This window comes from Morone saxatilis, unplaced genomic scaffold, assembly GCF_004916995.1.
Source record: "Morone saxatilis isolate NCDOM2014 unplaced genomic scaffold, NCSU_SB_2.0 Contig24, whole genome shotgun sequence".
In the NCBI taxonomy this organism is placed as follows: Eukaryota; Metazoa; Chordata; class Actinopteri; family Moronidae; genus Morone; species Morone saxatilis.
Window position 1 is genome coordinate 24389848 of NW_023339807.1, and position 21548 is coordinate 24411395.

General features: G+C 41.9%; 1 protein-coding gene across 3 annotated transcripts in view; it reads right to left on the reverse strand.

Moving 5' to 3' along the window:
* The window catches only part of sema6e (sema domain, transmembrane domain (TM), and cytoplasmic domain, (semaphorin) 6E), a 153442-nt gene that overhangs the window by 126871 nt on the left and 5023 nt on the right, over positions 1 to 21548 (reverse strand). For all 3 annotated transcript variants that reach the window (XM_035673017.1, XM_035673016.1, XM_035673015.1), the window contains exon 2: positions 20963 to 21045. The gene's annotated coding sequence lies outside the window, so the exon portion shown is untranslated. The remainder of the gene's footprint in view (positions 1 to 20962; positions 21046 to 21548) is intronic.

Sequence of the window (21548 nt, forward strand, 5' to 3'; positions counted from 1 at the left end):
ATCAACTAACTGGTCTAAACCCTACTAAAGACGACGGGGGGGTTGGAGTGGGAGTGGATGCCTGGGTTGACTAGCCATAGTTCAACTGTGTGAGTGAGTCAATGTTGATGTGGGAGGAAGACAATGGCTGGATTAAGGGGAAGAATCTGAGGAAGGTGGGGGTGCCAGCTGATCGAATCTTCTCATTAACTTTGCCCAGGCCTGGAGAGAGCTAGAAGAGGAGGAGGGGGAAGAGGAGGGAGGGAGGATCGGTTTAATGAAGACTCCTGCCGCGAGGGTTCGTCTCGCCTACTGTGCGGCCCTGTGAATAAGCCTGGCAGACAGATGGGCTGAGGAATTGATCAGTGGAGACAATCCACAGAGACCTGCACAGACTCAGAGGCTGTGTTTTAGTTGAGGTGGAGTACACAATCAAGGATATCAAAGACGATGAAATGTCACTGGAATTTACTACCAGTGGGAGAAAACTCCACCTACAGTAAGAGGCGCAAATGCACAGAGGCACAGATTCTAAATTGGAGTTTCATTTGAACTGACAGCGAGGGAGGGGCCCCAAACATCAAAACCACATCTCACATGCTTGTTATTTACCAGACTGGCACATCTTGAGGTCTGAAACTGATAGAGGACTGCTGAATCAGTCCTTGAAAGATCTGCCCAGACCTCTATTCTAAAGCCGCAGACATCTAGAAATAGAGGCTATTCGGTATCTTGGCCCCCGTTTCTCCGTTGTCCTTCTGAGAGCTGTCCCACTTTCAGCCCAGGCTCTGTGTGGCATCTATCTTTCACACGAGTGACAACGCCCCCCAACCCCGCGCTGCCACTCTCATTTTCATCGTCTATTGTTCCAGGCTCAGAGATTCAGCCCAGCACAGCAAGCCCTGCAATTCTGTCATCTCCACAAGCTCAATACTGCCTGCATTGCTGATAAGAAGCCAAACACTGAGGTGATGAATAAATCACAATACAGCATATACACACACACTTACTGACACCAGGAGGAAGCCTACTTATTTGCTGTATTTTTGGTTATTTTGAAGAATTATGAATCAAATCTGGTGTACAGCTCCATGCTGTATCATTTGGTTGAGGTTAAAAGATCATTGATGGCTCTAACAATGCGTGTATCGCTCTTTTCCTGAGTGCTATCCACACAGAAAGGCACTGAACAAAGCACAATATGTCAACAATTTATGTAAACTATTTATCAGATCTGGTTTAAAAGGATGGTCTCCACAAACAGATTTATGGTCCATAATGAGCATATTTTGGATCCATAAGCCAACTCCAGTGCAAGTTTTATCAATGAGGATTGACAGGAGGGAAAAGTGAAGCTCTTTCTGTGCTCTGAATAGGGGCAAGAATTTTACAGCCTTCTTTGTGATTTTTCTTTTCTTTCTTGCTGCCTGCCTACTTTCCAGATGTATTTTTTTCCATGTATCAAGAAGTGTTCTCTACTTTTAATAAATTTAGGCTAAATTTATAAAGAGAGAAGCATGAGTACCAGCAGAGAACAATAATGTACTCTACAGACCCACCATCCACACTCCCTTTGTTGTCTGTAATTTTCTTTTAGTTGTACCCGCTGTCCTGCTCATCATACAACTCCTTCTGCTCAGACACTAAAATTATCAGCTGCTTGTGGACAGCAGTGATGGGCAGTGAGTGAAAACACATTTTTTTTTATTGGTTACTTGGTTGCAGAACTAAAATCCATAGAAAAACTTGAACATCTATGGTACCAATGCCAGTTCTTGTCTGTATGGAATTTTAGAAATATTCAGTGTCGAAATTTGCTACTTAGGATGTGTCTAAAATTTGAAGCAGCAAGCAAGTAATTCAATTCAATTGAGTTTTATATGAATAGTGCAAAACCATAACAGAAGTTATCTCAGGACACTATTCATACAGAGCAGGTTATGAAAGGTTTTACATTTACAGCTCTAAACATAATCTCTGTGGTCAGTTCTGAGAGGAAACCTTCGGTACACATGTTCTCAGAGGCAGCAACAGCAGTTTGGAGCTTTAAATAAACAGTTGGAGTTGAGTACTAGCAATGATATAATGGTGGCACCACATACAGTTTCACTACCTGTCAGACTTTATCAGCAGTCTTAACTAAGTCACACAACCACCTGCACAATCTGACAGATCTCTGGGGAGTGCAGTGCAAAAACACTATAACAATGTCCGTGTTTTTAATTACACAGTACAAATGAAAATTCCATCCCAGCATGCATCTCTGTTCTGAGATTAGGTTGTGGGTTTGTGACACATAAAGTGCATAGAAAGTGCATAGAGCGCGATAGATTCTTGTAGTTAGATCTGTGGTGCCCCGGGGGCTCAGACACCTCCAACAATTCAGGCCTAACACTGTCACCATGGTTACCACTGCCTGACACCTCTGGCAATGGCAAATAGACTGACCACAGTGGAACATTTGAGACGACACTGGCAGAGCCTGTGTGCATCGTCACACAATAAAGACCTCAGGGCACGAGGGACAGTCACTGAGAGCCAGTTACATTTGGAGGAAGTAAAGAACTTCATGGACAAACACGACTCAGGGTGAAAAGGGGAACAGCACTGGCAGGGTGTCCATCTCCAGCTGGCATATTGTGGAATGTTAATTAGGCCTGCAAAGACAAGACACCTCCCTCTTAAATGTCACATCCTCGCGAGGAGAGCGGGGAACATCGGAGGGTTTCGTTGACTTCTGTCAGGCAAAGGGTGCCGTGCTTTGTTTGCCTTTCCAGTGGCAATTTCTTTTCTGTTCTCTTTACCCCGAGCATTTTCTCTTAACATTCTCCTGCTCCTCCTCTCTGCCCTTCTGTTATGCCGTTTACTCTGTGATGAATGGCTCTATTTCAAGTTGAGCTTTTTTTTCTTATTTTAGCTGGAATAGATTACAATCTGTGCAATTGTGCGGAAACAAGATTGATCTCGCTAAAAAACACTGTGGAGGGGGCAGCAGAGGAAGCAAAATATAGACCACAACAGCACTTCACTCTAATGTAGAAATTTTCAGACCCATTTCTTTGATGAAGGCTTTTTAGGCTGCTATGGCTCTGGCAGAAACACGTCTCGATAAGGGGGCTTGGAGGCCAGAAGAGGGGTGTAAACAAATTTTGTGGTGGTTTGTAATGAGACGTGACACAGTGAGAATACTGTGGCCTTTTAAATGGCAGGCCTCGTTATCAGCCTGGTTTCATAGCCTCAGAGGGGCAGAGACTCAGATAATAGGGCATTAGTAATGATGGGTTGGACAGGAGACCTGCTGAAGCTTAATATGAGAGGTTGCTCAAGCAGTGAGTTCATGTAACAATAGACCGTTTTTTAACAGAGATCCTGCAATGCTACCATGAAGAAGACCCGTCATTACGCCAGCTTTGTCTTTTCACACTGAAACAAATGGCGGCATAATGCTGCTCCAGTGCTTGTTATTAGAGAGCATGCCGGCTTTCTAGAAGGCGTGTCGTATAACGAAACAGCTTTGGCGTCCACTACTACTTCCACCGCTGCCTTAATGGTGGAACAACAATGCCACGCGAAGTGGAATAACGCCGCAACAGTCCCGCCTCAAACGGGCTGCATAAAAGGAGCTACTGAAATTGTACAAAATGAGTGTGGTTTTACCATCGACATGAATCACAAGAAGTTCATTGTGAGCAATACTTTCCTTAATCAGGTTTCTGGCTGAGCTTGTTACAGCCTTGCTATTTTTCATGATTTATATTTAATATAGTGTCTAAAGAATGGCCTAAGGTACCCATTGAATATTAAGCAATACCTAAAATTACTTGAAATAATAATTGCCTCCCTCACAATTCAACCAAAATTAATCACATAGGACGAGTGGATTGGAAAATGAATCCTTCCTGCTAAGGTGAGAAAAGAACAGATTTTAAGAAGGGATTCAGGGCGGTTTTGGTCATGACAGTTAATATGAAAACTAAAGAAGTAAAGTTTTTTAATAATCTATGTGGGGGCACATTTATTCCAGGAGGGAAAAAAACGAGTTTATGTACAATTCTTTAATTAAACGACTTACTTAACAGAAGGAAAGGTTTTGGAGGAAGGTGGAGGGGTAGTAGGCGTTGTCAGTGCAATAACTCACAAGCCTTCAGGTTGCCTCTCCTGCCTTTTCAAGGAGTAAAAGAGAAATGCTCTTATTCTCCAGCTGGATGCCAGGGGAGAGTGAAAGGAGAGAGGGAATGAGTCTTATGGAGCAGTGGAAAAAAAAACCTGTCCAAGGTCTAGGGAGCTGAATGGTTTACACGCTGGCTGCCAGCTTACGTTTCGTCTTAGTGTCACAATTTGTTGGGGAGCATCACGGACGCTCTAAAAAGAGCGGGCTCTCTCCCAAAGCCTCCCCGGCGGCTGAAGAGTTGCTAAACGTCACTCACGATCATTCAGCCACCAGGGAGAGGAGAGAGAGTAAACAGAGTGGAGGAAGGAGAGTAAAAAAGGACAAATGAAAGAAAGAAACAGAGAGACAGTGACAGAATGTGACAAAGAGTGGGAGGAGGGATAGGGGGTTGATGGTGGGACAACCAAAAAAAAATAGACGGGGGAGTAAAAAGTAGAAAGAGAGACAGAAAGTGAAAAAATACTGATGCATGCTAATCCTTGTCTCCTGTGGCGCTCTGTCTAATGTGAGAAAAGGCTACTGAGCTGTAGAGCTTGGAACCGTCAAGGGATTGGACATGTTTACTAGCCGAGCAAAGCACAAACAACAACAGGCCATCCTGAAGTCTACCGGTTTATGGACATCTTACAGCAGTGCCCAGGTTCTGCTGCCATGTTCACAGTTGGAACAAAGACAGAAAGAAAAAAAGTTTGTTTCTGTCAAACTGATGCCGTCTACAGGACCCATGCCTACTCTCATCTTTCCTCCACCGGTAGCAAAGAGCGTGGGAACCGCTTTCAGAGCATTGTGCAGAGGCGGAAGACTGACCCCGACTTATCGACCAGTGCTCGCAACGCACATCTTCATGCCTGATGTGGCCAGCTGCCAAATGTACAGTGCCTTTAAAATAACAACTATTGATTAAAATAAAACGATATACATATTTCTCCCCACCAGTAGTGAAACTATCAGCAGTGTTTACATAACACTGGTATTAACCCGAATCCTTTGGTGCAGAAGCTGCTCTTGCTCACTCCATGCACTCCTTTTATTTAGGGACTTATGGCTGTTACATATCTTTACTAGGCATGCCATAGGTTACATTTTAAATTAGGCTTGGCACTATTTTATATACTGTGATGGTTTTATGAAAAAAAAAAAAAAAAAAAAAAAACACTACACAGTTCCCATCATCGGCTTTTCAGTGATCAACATAAGGAAGGGTTCCATGTTGCCATGGCGTCAGTGGGCTGAAACGCGGAGTCTGTCGGACAGAAGGAAGCGTGTGCTTTGGGCTCATTCACACAAAGTGGCTCCTTCCCACAGGGTTGTGCGGAGGCTGTGTATATTTTTATGCTTCAGAACGTAACCACCGTAAAACAAGTAGAAAATAACTTTTTATTTCCCTGACTCACTGCTTTGTTCTTTCTAACGCTGCTCCCTCTTCCATTCACCTCCTTTCTCACTCAACCACCGCTGCTCTCTCTGCCTTTAAAGGCACACCTTCAAACAAGGAGCCCTGTTGTAATGGAGATGCAAATCCCTGCCATGCTGCACCGAGGCACTGAGTCACACCGAGTCAAGCCAAGCCAGCACATGTGTATGGAAATGGACTGTGAACAGCTCATTTCTTGTGGTTGCCACAAAGAGCCACCTACAGCCCAAATGTTTCTCTCTCAAACGTGTCAATCAGTCTTCAGATTTGTGTCTCCAGAGGTAGCCGTGTGCACCAACGCAGCTTGTGGGAGTTTTCCTACAGCCAGAGTGAATGACAGCGAGGCACTGAAGAGACCCCTTTCTCTGAGCTGACACCGCTGATTTGAATATCAAAACATGATGTAAAACGGTGATTAAAAGCCAATTACTGCTCGTGTCAATGAAAAGTCAATTAAGTGTTTCAGGGGCTGTGAATGGGTTTTTGCCAGGGTAATGACAGTGGGAGCAGAGAACAAAGGGGAAAAGAAGGGATACAAAGGAGAGAAGCAAAGGGGAAAATGAAAGAAAGCGGCTGAGGACAAACACAGCCGGGTTGGGGCGGGTGCAGAAGACAAATTAATATAGCGTTGTACAGTGAGATGTGTGAACATCATCTGCTGTAGAGACAGGATTTCTTCCATTCCCGTCACCATGCAGTCATGAATTATGAACAATTTGCTTAAAGGCAGCATTCAATTAAGAGTCAAATCCACTGGGAGTGTTGAGCGGGAACGTTTTCTGACAAAACCTTAAAAAACAAAGCCACTCGTCCTCTTATTTAAATGACTCCATTATAAAGTCCTAGAGCCTCCCTCCTGGCCAAGTTTCAGTTGATTGATCCTGCATTACTTATTTATATACAACTAATGAACAGTGAATATGTAAAACAGAGGAAAGCAGGGGCAAAAAAAAAAAAAATTATTCAAGCATGGTGCATGGTACAGCTGCCAGGTTTTTGATCATCCGCCTGGAGTCTGCAGGAGCAGCCGTGTTTGCCATGTTGAAATGCAGCGGCGGCGACACGCTGCAGCAGCCTTAACACCCCGGGAGACAAGGCTGAGGCTGAACATGCCGCTGCCCCAACGGGCTCCACCAACAGGAAAAAATAAATAGCTAAGAGGCAAGCTAGTGCTGCTTAACCCTGTGCTTTAATTATTGAGAAATGCCTGCAATTGCCAGAACGCACAACACTCTCAACTCGAGAGGCTTGTTAGGGAGTAATGAAGAGGTTTGGAGCGAGAGGGGATCATTTTAGAGAGGTGCCAAACTGGGGTAGATCTGTGTTGAGAGGATCTGTATTGGTGCTTGTCCGCCTCTTCCTGTTTTTGTGTAATGAAAGGCCACAAGAAAAGAAGAGTAACGCAGAGAGCTTGAGACCGGTCTTTAAATGCAATGTTACTCTACAACTTGGCAGTCAACGATTCCACTCTCTGCCTCAATTTGCTGTGTCGCTCCATCCATCCCTCACTAATTCACACAAATCACCACCAATAAACTTGTGCACACTATCAACAGAAATGCATTCCACACACACACACACACCAACACAAGTATGCAACTATAATCAAGCATTCCAGGGTTTACAACTGAGTATTTTTCCAAGATCTAAGCCTCTGAGACGGGTCTGGCAATAATGACTGGAGTTATTTAAAGGAAAATTTGACAGTGTATCAGTTGGGGTCACTGACACTGTGAGGGCCAGATGGTCATCTAGTCTGGCTTGTCCTTTCTCAACAGCCTTTGCCTCTGTACCCACTTTGTTCAGAGTTATTTCCAGGAGTAAGCTCTGGATTGTTTGTACTTTGCATTTCCTCTACATGAACTCTTAGCTGTCCTGGCCTCTCTCACACTCTGAGAACAAGTAAATAAATTAGGAGTTTTGTTACAAAATGCTGCTTGCGAGAAACCCTGAAAGCGGTGTTTATCCATCCATATGATTTTGCACAGCAATGATAGGAGTAGGGATTAACCATCAACTGACAATCGATCATAATCACAAACTGGCTGTTTGGTAATCGGCCAAGAACTGCTTTAACTGCTGGCTCGCAACACATGCCTAAACCTTTTATTTACGTGTGACAACAACTGAATACAAGCTTTTCATTTTAATGTTAATGGAGTGGGCACAAACCCTCAAACTGGTCTGGCTGTCAATGTTGCCAAGATTGTGCCAACAGAGAGACATAACTTTCTTTTGCTGACCAGTGCTGTTTGTTAGTGTTTTATTGCTGTAATTCTTTGCCATTTAAACCTTTAATACAAACTGGCAGCTAACATATAGTAAATGCATCTCAGACAATGTCCTATAAATTTGTTTTCCAAAGCTTTTTGCTGCCTCATTGAAAATCTTTATGCAACTGGAAAACATTTAAAACCTCAACCACCAAGCACACACAACTATGATACACAAAAAGCATGTGCTTAAAACAATGCTATAGTAAGGGTTTACACTTAATGTGCACAACGTCCATTTTTGCTGTAAGTTCAGGTGAAACACTTCCTTTTAGCTTTTATCAGATTTGTGATCAGTCAATCACACTGTTACAATATCTAGAATCAGCACCATTAAAGTAGTATCTGTGCATCCTTACAACTCCTGTGCTGTCCCTATTTTAACATGTTATCAGTCCAGGATGTATACCATGTACTCTAACGTACCATGTTCAAAGCAGCCACATGTCATCTCCAACTCTCCATCCTTCCTATGTTTATATGTGGAATAATATATTTTCTCTTTTGAGGTATGAAAGAAAAAAATACAAAAGAAAACCCAAAAGAATGTTATTAATAATCTGTGGCGTATATATTGTGGTTTTCAATATTAATAATAATTTGTACCTTTTCCTCCTTTTTTTTTTCTTGGAATTAGGTTAACAAACCACTGGCAATTTAAAATGAGTGCTGCATCTGTTAGCACTCAGACTGGAAAAATATTACCTGTTTATTACCTGGCAGCTGTACTGACAGCCGATGGTTGTGGGATGAATGGGTGAGGAATTATAAAACAACAGAAGACAGTTGCATGCAAATGTATGACTCTTCTCTCTCTGTAGTTGATGTGTGATCATGTGCACGTTCCCCACAAACCAAACACGTCAAAAGAGCAGACTAGCTGGAGCTCAGCTTTTGATCGTCATTGTCTGTTCTCTGGCTAAACGAGCTTTGATGAGATGGGTGGGGGGAACAACTGAGAGTGTGAGTTGTTTATATTGCTCAAGAGAAATTTCATTTGCTCACTTTGTAACAGTTGTGGACAGTCATCAGCACACCAGCACGCAGAAGCCACGCAATATCCCCCCCACATCATTAGTGGTTTTTGTCGAGCAGAAAGTGGGGGGTTGGTGTACAGAGAGGGCACTGAAACTGGATTTTGTTCCATTATGCATGATAACAAAAGCCAGAGACCCATGGTGTATTGCGGTAAGCTGCTGAGACTGTGGCCAAAATGATTCGGCCACAAGGAAAAATTCTCAGTGCCTGCTGGGCCAAACCTTAAAAACGCTGCATGACAATCCATAAATTCTCTTCTAAGAAGAGAGAGTTCACTTCTAGCTGAAGAGCTTCAGCATGGTTCAGTGCCATTACCATTTGAAAGGGGAGAAGATGAGTGCAGAGGCAGGGTGGGAGATAGACCAGCGTGCAGAAAGAAAGGCTGAAGGGGAGTGTGGCAAGAGAAGAGCGGCTGACTTGTTGAACTTGGCGCATGGATGAGCTTCATTCGTCAACAGAGCACTAGAGCTACTCCCTATTCAGGTTTTCCCTTGAGACAACGTTGGCCTGGCCTGAGTCTGTAGTATGCAGTTGGAGACCGTATCTGAGCTTGTGTGGGGAACTAAGAAGAGACTGTAACAACTTTGGGGAAAGTAATCCTCCCACTGTGCCAAACTCATAAAAACAAACTCCCATGCTGCACTTTAACATACTTCTACCAAACAGTAATACGAGACAAAATGCCAATAAAGTTTGGATTTTAAAATATTCCTTTATTGCTACTGTTTCCATTTCCTGAATTATGCATATGACCTTTGGGTAAGATATAATGTGATGACTAATTTATGAGATTATGGGGCAGTAGAGTAGGGCCCAAAGGAATAAGCAGCATCAAACATATATAGTCTTTGTGGGGGTATACAGTGCAGTCTCAACGCAGTCACACTGTAGGGCTCTGTGAGCCAGAAAAATACTGGCTATGATTCAAGGGTGTTTTTGCGTGAACAGGGTAGAACTTGTAGTCCTTTTTGAAACACTTTCCTGCAATTTTAGGATAACACAACCAAAATGATCCCAAACCAAGCAATGGTTTTTTTTGGCCAAAGAGTGATATGTTCTTCAGAGGCTGAGTCAGTCACATGACCCCAATCTGACTGGTAATGTGTTTCAAGCCCAGACAACGAAAAGCCCCCAAAACAAGCCAGAAGTGAGGACAACACAGGCCCGTCAGAGCATCACCAGAGAAGACACAATAACTGTCTGCTTAATGTCTGTACTTAATAATGTAAACTATGACTGGAGTCCTGAAGCTCACAGTCGATGTATACAATTCCAATATGCTGGAGTAGAGAACCAAAACAACAGAATAGACTTGTTATTAACAATTTCTCACTGCATTGTACGTGTATATAACCTACATGACATAAAATATGGACTATATAATAAGTAGAATTTCATGCTGTGACAATGTTGTGTTTCTTTATGGAACAAATAACAATAAAACAATAACACACCCACAGAAAGGTGTGTCTAGTTTCCATACAAACACTATTCAGTGACAGAGAACACTCGAACACCTACCCACTACTGAATACTTTCTTCATACACAATCTTGGGTATGCCTGCAGTCCTGGTCCTAGTGGAGGAACCACAATGACGGGTCATTTCCGAGCCACCATCTGTGAAATTGTGCTTCAAATTGAATTTTGGGCTTTTATGAAGGAAAAATGAATATAAATATGAACTTTTGAGAAGCAAAGAACCCTCCTCAAACTGCGGGAATAGAAAAATGAAACTGTGCACTTCCCTGTGTTGCTTTCTCAAAAACCTGTTTTTCCCCCCCACACTGGGGCAGCCAGGTAGGTTGACACCTGCTGGGCTGATGTTGCTCACTGCAGGCAGTTCCTTACTTCTCTCTTTTCAGCACAGTGGAGCTACACACACGTGCGCACAATCACACACACACAAATCTGTAAATTTAGCCAAGCTATTTCATGGAACACTGAAGCACAAACAGTGAGCACAGAAGGTAGAGTATATGCTGCAGAGTGGCTAGTGATAACAGTTGGTTGGTCTACAGTGGAGAACATTTCCGGAGGCTGTGGGTTACTACTATGGATTGATAGCCACCGTGCATCATTTGGTGACTCATTTCAATGACAGAAATAAATTCAGCTTTTTTTAAAAATGACAGAAAAGCCTTTTGAAACAGAATTTTGACCACAAACAGGCCTCCAGATTTATGCTAACAGTCTTAACAGCTTATTAAAACCACAAGTCGCACTTCCTTTTGAACTATAAAGACAAAAAAATACTCTGCTTTAAATAATAATGTGTCTTTTTTTCCTTCACCAAACAGTTCAATTACCTTTCCTCTCCTTCCTCTTTCTCTCTCATTGAAAAACACTAAATCTATTAATATGCAAGTGTTTTTCATTTTAAAGGTTTAACTACTGGACACAAGATATCACTGGCATAAGTTGGAGAGATCCCGCTTGGCTTCCAAACTAGTTGTGATTTCATAAAAACCTATTTGTACATACTTGGATTAAACTCAAATTCAAGGTGAGTACTGATGACAAATTATGCATGCAAATCATTCTGCACAGTTAAGCTCAAACATGTGACTGCAGTATCAAAATCCTGTCAGGGATTCAGTCCCACACATAAGGTGCAACTTCCAAGAACTGGTTTGTGACTGGTAACACATAGGTGTGGCACAAAATACATGTTTTAGCAGGAAAAAGTTTCTAGCAAACACTCCTTGATGAAAGTGAATGACTTGTGAGGCATCCTGAGCAGAAAAGTGAGTGTTGATGACTTGATCTATGGCTATGAACAATCCGGTGTTCTTTAGCGCTCGGTGTTGACAGGAGGCTGGGAGCCAAGCACCGGACAACACCTCAGCAAAAGCATGCTTGACAGGGCAGTGTGAGTGTAATAGATTTGAAGTTCTCCACTTGGAGCTGGAGAGTGTCGAATCACCATGGAAACCGAGAAGGCTGTTTGGCAGGTCTGAGTGGCTTTTGGTTTGAAACACTTTTTCCGGTTAGGGGCTTCAGCTGCGGCGCTACTTCTCTCACGGTTATGAAAAACCTCCAATTGCACACCGCTCTTTCTCTGATCATACTATTTCCTTCTTCCTCCCAGCTAAGTAAGGCAATCATCACAGCCCCGCGGTGCGAGAGCGTCTTAGCTATGGCAGATAAAGGCTGGGAGATTGTCAGTAATGACGGGTCCACCAGCGCTGAAACTTCCCAGAGCTGCTTGTTTCAGCAGTAATTACGATGGGGGAATTGTGCACCGTGACTGGCTCTAAAAAGCTTACCAAGCCTTTTGCTTGTGATGCCATGTCAACTTTTTTACAGTAGGCAAGTCATTCTGATAAGTAAAAAGGGGACTTAAAAGCTAAACAAAATGTGTGAAACAAAGAGGTAAAAAGCAGAGGCGGCAGGCTCGGCACTAAGTAATGTGGAGGCACGGGCAGGGGGAAGAGAAGAGAGGGAAAGTGCTCTGAAGTCTATGAATAGGGATGAGATTGGATCATTGGCGCTCGATGTTCTCCAATCACAGCTCTGTTGAAGAAGGTGGAGAGCGAAGTGATAAGACAGGTGAAAAGGAATACAAGAGAGAGCATAGAACAAATAATGGGGGAGGACAATGAGCTCCAAGAGGCAGGAAAGGGAGTGATTGAAAATAACCGCAAACAGGAAGAAAGGACTGACAAGTGTGTGTGTGTGTGGATGTCTGAAAAGGCTCTGCTGTGCCACGAAGAAAAAAAATCTATCATCTTGCTTCCCCTGTGTCACTTTCTCTGAAGCCGGCCCTCAGTAATCACCTTCTTCACCCTCTCAACTGCTTCATCCTCGCCTCCTGTTCTCATCCCATCCGCCCACTCTCATCCCCTGATCTCTGAGACACACATGCGCTTATGAGGAGAGCGCTTAACCCCCCTCTCCATGGATCAGCCCGGCCGAAAGTGTGCGCCGATGTGCAGAGAAACTCAGGGTGCAAACGGCAGCCATGAAGAGAGTGCTCTGCTTCTTCATCCCACAGTTGGGCAGAAATTGGATATTGAGTGCAGGGCGAAGCCCGCTGAGGAGGCATGAATGAAGATGAACAAATTTCAAACACCCACACACGGAGAGGTATGACATAGCTGATATTATTGAAAATGGTAAGAGTTAGAGGTAGATTTAGTGAACTTGTCCACCTGTGTCGGCTAGCATAGAGAAGTCATTTAGTATGGGTCAGTCACACAGTGCAGTTACGGGATGAAGGTGGTCATGATAAAGGAGCCGCTTAATTTAAGTCAGGCTGTTCTGAAAAAGCATCAAGATAATTGCATTCATGGCAAGAGCAGAAAATAAAAAACTAGGTGGTTATTTATAGGTTGATATGGATATAAATATACACTCACTGGGGAAAAGACCCCATAATGCTCCAAATGCATTTCCGTGCATTTAAATCCTATAAATGCCAGATGATGGTATGTTTTACTATCTCACTGCTGAAATCTTCTTTTATGGGTGGAACAATTTACGTGCCTGTAGAGACAAATTTAGTGATGAGTCAATTCATTGTTTGTTGTTTGATAGGAAATTAAAAAAGAATTAGATTAGGTAAGTTATCAAGGTAAATGCCTTGGATTTGGTACTACACTCTGTTTAATATGATTGCAAACAGAATATCTTTGGGTTATTGACAGTTGGTCAGACAAAACAATTTGAATACATCACTTTGGCATCTCAGTACTTATGATGTGCTTTTTTTCTTTTCAAAACAATTGATCTAAAAATAATTCACAGATTAATAACCAATTAAAATAACTAAGCGTAGCACACAGAATTCTTTTTGAAAAGTTTTAAAATCCTCTTTTACTGAATGTGAGACCTCATCAATGTGAATCATTGCAGCTGTAGCTAATGTGTTGATGTCTTTGAAAAAAATAAAGGCCAGATAAATTCTTGCCACTGTAACACCTGCAACAATCACAAAAAGACACATTGATTCTTTAAAAGCAGAGGGCATCAATTTAAGCATCTTAATTTGTCAGCAGCCAGCACCTCAATAAACAAACTCTATTAAATCCAAGCCGAGCACATTTACATTCCAGCAAAGAGCTTGCAATTACGCGTTTAGATGGCATACGTTGGCAATTAATACAGCAATCTTTCTTAATGCCCCACCTAGGGAATTTGTAAACATCAATTATAGAAATAAGAGCCTCTCAGATAAACAGCCTCATGCTCTGCAGCAGTCGCAGCATGATGTTGGCAATAACATTTTTTTTTCTAAATCACACTGGAAGCTAATATGTTACATCTCCAAATCAACCACCTCCACCAAATCATTCAGAGCGAAAGAAATTATGGTGGTGGGCGGTGAAAACTACCTGAATCTTTGCAACTAAAACAGGCTGGCTCTTTCTGATGGATATGTGAGGGGAAACTGTCTTTAAAAGGTAAAGGAAACCACCCAGCTCCACTGCTCTGCTGTCAATATGACTAATCAGACTGGTCAGACCAGATTATTCCAACAGCTCCTGGTCAATAGCCACATACTCCATCAACTGCACCCATAAAGCACCGGCTGTTAGGGTCAATAGAGTCCGTCTTCAACATCGTCTTCACTGACCTGCGGGTAATGAGACGAGTGGACTGAAAGCCTGGACAGGAAAAACTCAATAATCTGTTGTAGGGTTCTAACTAACAATTATTGATTCAACTGCCGAATATTTTCTCCATTAATGGGTTTAAAATGTCAGAAAATAAGGGAAAATGTCCATTATAAATAATTTGTTTGTTTTATCAACAATGAAAAACCAAAAAAGGAATCACTAAATGTTTGGCATCTTCCTTAAAAAGTGACCTGCACGATTAATCCATCAGACTCAAATAATTTAAACAGGATTGACATGGACTGATGAGTAAAGCAGTTCCAGCCGGTGCTTATCAGTTGACAGAGAATGTCGATAATTTATCAAATGATCTCTTTAAGAGTTTCTGTCAATGTGAGTTCAATACTTTGGGATTTTTCAAAACAAGCAACTCAGACATCAGTCTGTAATTGCAATCGTTGCAGCCCTAACTCTGATACAAAAATTAAAATAAAATAAAAATGGAGAAAGCACATCAAAGGCCATTTCTAAAATTGTGCTCACAGGCAGGTTTTCAACTTTTGTTTACAAGCCGTTGGTCAGTGGTTACCAGTTAACTTTTCTGCTACGGTTCAGACGAAAGTAAACACACTGCAGGTCTGATTGCACCCTGAGCACACTGATATCATCTACAATCCATTTTAAGTAAGCGGCACTAATGACATAAGTTGAATAGAATAAGATAAAACTCAATCCCAGCTGCTACTAAAGAAGCCATATTTAATGACATAATTCTCCTTTTTAAGCTTAAATTAACTAACCTTTACAAAGGGTTACCCCAGGGTAAAGCTTTAAATGGCTTATTGACATCTCACGCTCACATGGTAGAATGTGTGTGTGTGTGTTTGTGTGTGTGTGTGTGCACTGAGGTCTGATTGAGTCGCCATATATCGACTGCACACTTTCTGAACATCAAGAGGGGGAATAACGTATAATCCCAAACCCCAGGAGTCCACTTTAAGTAATTACAGTGTTGCACATGCAGATGAATCCGTTGAACATGTGAAATGGCAAGTTCGAAAGCTCAAAGAAATTTGCAATCATACTTCATTGTAATCATGGCCTCAGATGGACCTTTTGAATTGTTAAAGCAATTAAAACACTTGATTATATGTACTTAAATGGTGAGACAAAATATAAATTAAAAAAAGAGAAACACTGGGCAAAGAGGCTTAACTATGTCTTATAAAAAAATATATGGACGAAACCACTTATTTTATAAAAACAGATGATAGGTGCTCCTGCCCCTTTTTGGGTGAAGAGGTTAATATTAGTGGACTGTGTCCCTCTTATTATTATGATGCCTTGTCTTACTTCTACTTGAGTGATAGTCATGCTCTCAGTTTTGGTACTACAGTTTCCACAATGCTTTAAGGGGTATAAACAGGAAGCATACCTTTGCTATGGATTCAGTGAGTTAGGTTCCAGCCCATTTTGCACCTATTGCTATTGTAAATTGGCACCATCAAAAGTATGCTGAAATAGAAAGAGAGAAACTGTAGAAAAATTAAAAACGTGGTTCTGGGGTTATAAAGATATCAGAGTGGACATCAGATACAATGATATGCTCGGAAAGCGGCAGTCAAACCAAATCTAAAAATATGTGTATTGTGTCATAGAAGTAGTGGAACTTTTGATACAAACTGCAGAAGATGCTTTTTAAGGATTTTAAAGTACCTGCAGGTCTCTCCACATACAAACACTGCCACGCACTTCTAGAAGGACATAAGGGATAATTGAGAGGGATCGTGTTTGTATGAGTTTCTACATTGTCTTTCAGGAAAATCCTACTCATTTTTCGGCTGTTTTTTGGCTGTGTCACAGCCAACGCCGCAGCCTTTTAGTAGATTAAATGAAGACTGGCATCAGATGAAACAACACAAGGTCTCTGTTAATAAATAAACCCTTACATGCAAAGTTCCTATTTTATTTTCCAGAGTCAGAACATGCTTTGTGCTTATCAATACAGCACAAAGCAAACTGCCGGCACAACCAACTACACACCATTATGATGCACACAAAATTTTAATATCAGAGAATTTCCTTCATCTGGCATGAACTCGCTCTCTTCTTACTCCTGAAAATATAACAGGGGTTCAGCATCCAAAGGCATTTCCATCAAATCTGTGGTGAAAAAGAAATAAATACTTGGACCAAATTTCTGGAGTAATATAACGGTCCTGAATTGAAGATTAATGACAGAGCCCAAATCCTGGGCATGCAGATATCCTGTAAATCTAGCTGAATAATTTCCACTGATAAGACTTCGATAAGATTAGTCCCAGACAAAAGATAAGGTAGAGAAGAATTTTCTTGAATGAACTTGTCAGACTAACTTTGGGTGATGGGCCTCTCCTTGTAATGTGGATCCTGGCAGCAGTAAAAATAGTTGCAAGACTTACCATGGCTGCAGACCTCTTAGTATTTGTAGACGGGAAGAAACACTATGAAAATGTTTGAGCTTTTATTGTTTTACTCTGAGACATGCTTCAATTTTACGTGTAGCATCTTGTTTGTGTTCCGTGCTATTTATAGTTTTGTCTTTGCTTAAGCACTGTCTTGTGTATATGTTTGTGTAGGTTGTGTAGGTTGTGTAGTTTTTGACAGAAAAAGCATAAACCAAGCATTCACAGCTAGACCCAAAAGCTCTGCATACATCACCACCAACTGATCTTCAGAGACTGTCCATGGCCTTGTCTTTCCAATCAACAAAGCCTTTCCCTCGAGACCACAAAGATCACCTCAGGAATGGCACAAGAAAAAGCTGAGGTGAACTCCTCGTAGTCTTTGCTTGCGGTGGACCTCATTTTCTCCCACCTCCTCAAGTCCCTGTATCCCTGTAACTTTGAAGTCCAGCCAGCAAAGGGCTTTGAAAAAGCCTGCAATCTCCCCACCATGACCAGGCAGAGGATTAGCCAAGCCCTGCAGGAAAGAGTGGAAAGAGGACGGAAGAGGGCTGGAGGAGGAGTAGCGCCATTTCCACAAGGGCCATGTATGTGCAAGCAGCTCTCCCTCCGGCCAGAGCTGTGGGGGATTAACAAGCTACTAAGGAAGCAGAAAACAGACCTCCAGCCCCTTTTTCATGAGTTCCGAAGAAACCAATTTACAGCTGAGAACTGAGGGGGGCCGCTAATTCTCCCCAAAACCTCCTCCTGTTTCAACTCAAAATCTTTGTTGTGTCACTCACAAAATCTGCTTTTGTGAGATGGCAGACAGTTCCAGGGTTCCCTAGTTTAAAGGAGGAATGCATCTACAAATGGTCTCAATTATTGATACGGGAACCTCGTTGACTCAAAAGTAACATTTCAATGGCCACAAAGTGGGGAAAATAAGCAGTTAAGCTCCTAATCTCACCATCAGACTTGATGCGATCAGTCATGGGGGAAGTCACCCTGGAAAGTTTGTTTTCCCTTTTCCCACAACAACAGAGATTATTCCTCTTTTATCCATTCTGGGCGCCAATATTTGCTTACACTTTGGGTGGTAAATATTTCATAAATGTTCTGCTCTCAATACAGTTTTATTTGAAGCAAAGAGGCAAGGAGAAAGGGCCTTTTTTTAACCTTTTAACCTTTTTCTAACCCTTCTCTTACAAAGAGTCGGCGAGGTTATGTAGCAGTCACCAGTTAGGTAGACTACTGAACAAATTGCTGGCATGTCTCATTGAAGTGTCGCTAAATCTACAGCACCAGGATACAATAAGACAGCACTGTCAATAAGTAATAGCAACTTAGCTTACCAGTGAGGGAGCAGGAACAAAGGACCTTGATTTTAAACAACACTGCTACACTGCTGCCTCCCCATCAGTGCTTTTCAAGTAATGGGGTCTTTTGTCTTATCTGTGAATGAAGGGAGCTTGAGGACTTTGCCCTTCATCCCTTTGTTGTTACAGAGTCTCTTGTGGAAATGGAAGATTGGGCCATAGGCGTGGGTGTGCGAGGAAGAGCTAGGCGGCCGTGCAAGCACATCAGACTTGAGCGGTCTTAATAAAGCTTCCCTCTATCCACCCCAGAGATCTCCTCACCCCAATTATACGCCTGACACCTCTACCCTCCTCCAGCTCCTCTTATTTCTCACAGCCCCCACCTCACCATCCAGTTCCCAGCTCTGATCATGGCTCTCCCTTTGCTGGACCCAAAGCCCCAGAGGCCTGCACAATATCAGGCTGCTGGTGGCGTTTGCTTCACAGTCTGCTGCCTGAGTTGCATCAGGAACGTGTCTCTTCTGGTATTGACAAAAGATCACTACTGTTCAGCCAATGACCGCGTCAACTTCACTCTATCTTAAAAAAAAAAAAAAGTCTTCAACAATCCACAAGAGAACTCAGTCTGGCCAAGTGATGTCATAAGCATTATATTTTGTAAAATTGAATCAGGACATTTGTAGCAACTATATTGCTCATTGCATCAAACCTGTGACCGATCAATGTCATCCAAGCCAATAGACAAATTCAACACACACAGTGAGGTGCAAACCTGTGCAGTAGGGCTAAACGATTAATTGCATTTGCGATAATATCGCGATATGATAAAACGCAATTTTCTAACCGCAACGTACGTGATTACAAGGTGGTCACGTGACGCGAGCGAAAGCGTGGAGAACTCTGCTGCATCAACCTTTCATGCTGCCCTTTAACTTGTTGCACAATGGCCATATTAAATCACAATTGCAATATTGGGGGGAAAAAAGTCGCAATTTGATTATTTTCCCAAATCGTTCAAGACGTTCTCTGAAACACTTACAAATGATCAGAAGATCAGGTCTAACAACTCTTCTACCGTGATCATCAATCAAAAACTGGATGCATGCTCATGTCTTTCATGTTCACTGAAAGTTGGATGACAGAAAAATAATCAGTAACAATTTTGGTAATTGTCATTTTGGTCATTTTCTAAACAAAGATGCAAAACATTGTATGATAGCAAATTGGGTTGGGCTTTGGACTGCAGACAGACAAAACAAGCCATCTGCATAAGCCAGTTTGGCTTTTTGTTAAATTATGGCTTACTGGTTAAATTTGTATGGCCACATCTCACAAGTTATACACCAACTGATTTATTGTTCAAGAATAAGATTGTCAGATTAACTGATAAAAAAACTAAACTAAAATTAGCTTAGATAAGTCTGTCATGCTTAAGTAAAGTTGCACAGAGTGCACCCTGATAATTTGACCTTTCTGCAACAACAAATTCTCAAACTTTACAGGTCAACAGGTTACCAGAACTTTTTCCAATTAATACAAGCATTGTGAGCCCATCAGTCTCTTGTTTACAAGCCATGGTTGACTTGCAATCGAAACAGTGTGAGCCAAAACAAACCAAATTAGAACATGCCTAAAAAGGTCAACTTCTCTGGTGAGTTACAAACCAAAGAAACAGACATACTAACAAGTATCTAACAACTAAACAGCTCATGAGAAGAACATTACAAAAACACAGGGCTGCCACTCCTGCTGTATTGTCTATTGTCACTAGTTTTTGAGACATTTTTGCTGGTTTTACCGTCAGATGCTTTCAAGGTCACAGCAGGCCTGCATCTGGCCAGCCATCTGTTTCCAGCCATCCCATGAGGCATCCTGTCATCAGCGCTCCTTGGCCTTGTCCTCTACTGTCCACATTCAAGCTCACTGGGGAATGCTTGGCCAGACACAATAGCCTCTCAGTGATTCTACAGGTTTCTGATGCATTTGTGCAGTTGTTTCCGCTTCGACTACTTGACAACCTCGCAACAGAGCTCACCTCACTGGAAAACCTCAACCAGGTGTGCACGCTTCATTCGTATGCAATATACACACTGATCATGCACTACTGTGGGTAGTCACGATTATTTACACAGCAGAGAAAAACACATCTTTAGTTATTACCTATTAAGAGTTTAATCAAATTCAACTCAATCAATCATCAAGACGCTGTGGATTGATATTTGATTGACAGCAACCTGGCAACCTAGGTAGACAACCCTACAATTGTCATCAGATTCATCAGCTGTCATTAATTAGGCCTTGCAACATCCAACCAGTGATAAGAGCTTAGACAGAAACACAAATACAGAAATTTCTCTGGAAATAACCACAACTGATCCAACGTCTGAGTTCACGTAGGACCACACTTATACAAACTGATTGAGAAATGTGTTTTCAGGGACTTTCAGGGTCCAAGTTTGTCCTAAAAAATCTTCATAAAACTGTGGCAAATATTTAAAAGCGAATTCCTGACATTTGATTAAAATGAGTAGATAAGTAATTGAGTAGACGATATCTAATTTGAAAAGCTGCTTCAGTAGCAGTATTACCACAAAGAATCCATTAATTAAGCAGTCTCTGTAGATGTCTCCTGTAGACCTTACTCCGTCACATTACATCCAATTCAATTTAAATACTGCATGTGAAAGATCAGTGAACAGAGACTTCAAGCCTCCCCAAATCAAATCTTCCAACTTTTAATTACACAGGATCCACTACACAGAGAGAAACAGCGTTTGTACTGTACCTTAACTTTCCATCAGCGATCCACCAAGCAGGTAAGTACAGCAGGTTGGTACAGGCTGGGTAAGGCAGCAGCTGTCAGTGTGTCTGTGAAGGAAAAATAAAGAGATCACTATAACATCTGTGCCTGTCTGTGACATAATGCAGGACAGCTTCCAGCGAAGCAACCTAAGCCTCTAAGAGTAGTCAGAGCAATCATGTTGCATCTTTCTTCAAAAGAATCCTAAAAGTCCAAACTACACATAATAATGTCAGATTATTATTCCTGGATATGAAATTGACTTTCATCAGAAAAACCAAATGACATAAAATGATTAACCAGTTTGCTTCAACTCTGAGGAAGAGATAGGGTTGGTGATGTTTGCATGAGAACAGGTTGCCTTAGCAATAAGTGAACAAAATCTTTTAACAAATCCCAGTTCTCAGACTAGTCAAATCTGATGATGGCATCTCAGCTCACAGTCTGCTCTGCCAATCTGCTCTCATGAAAGCGTTTTCACCTTGCCAGTGCACAAACCTGTACTAAGCTTCATATGATATTACAAAAAAACATTTCAACTGCAAACTGATATGTTAAAAAAAAAAAAAAA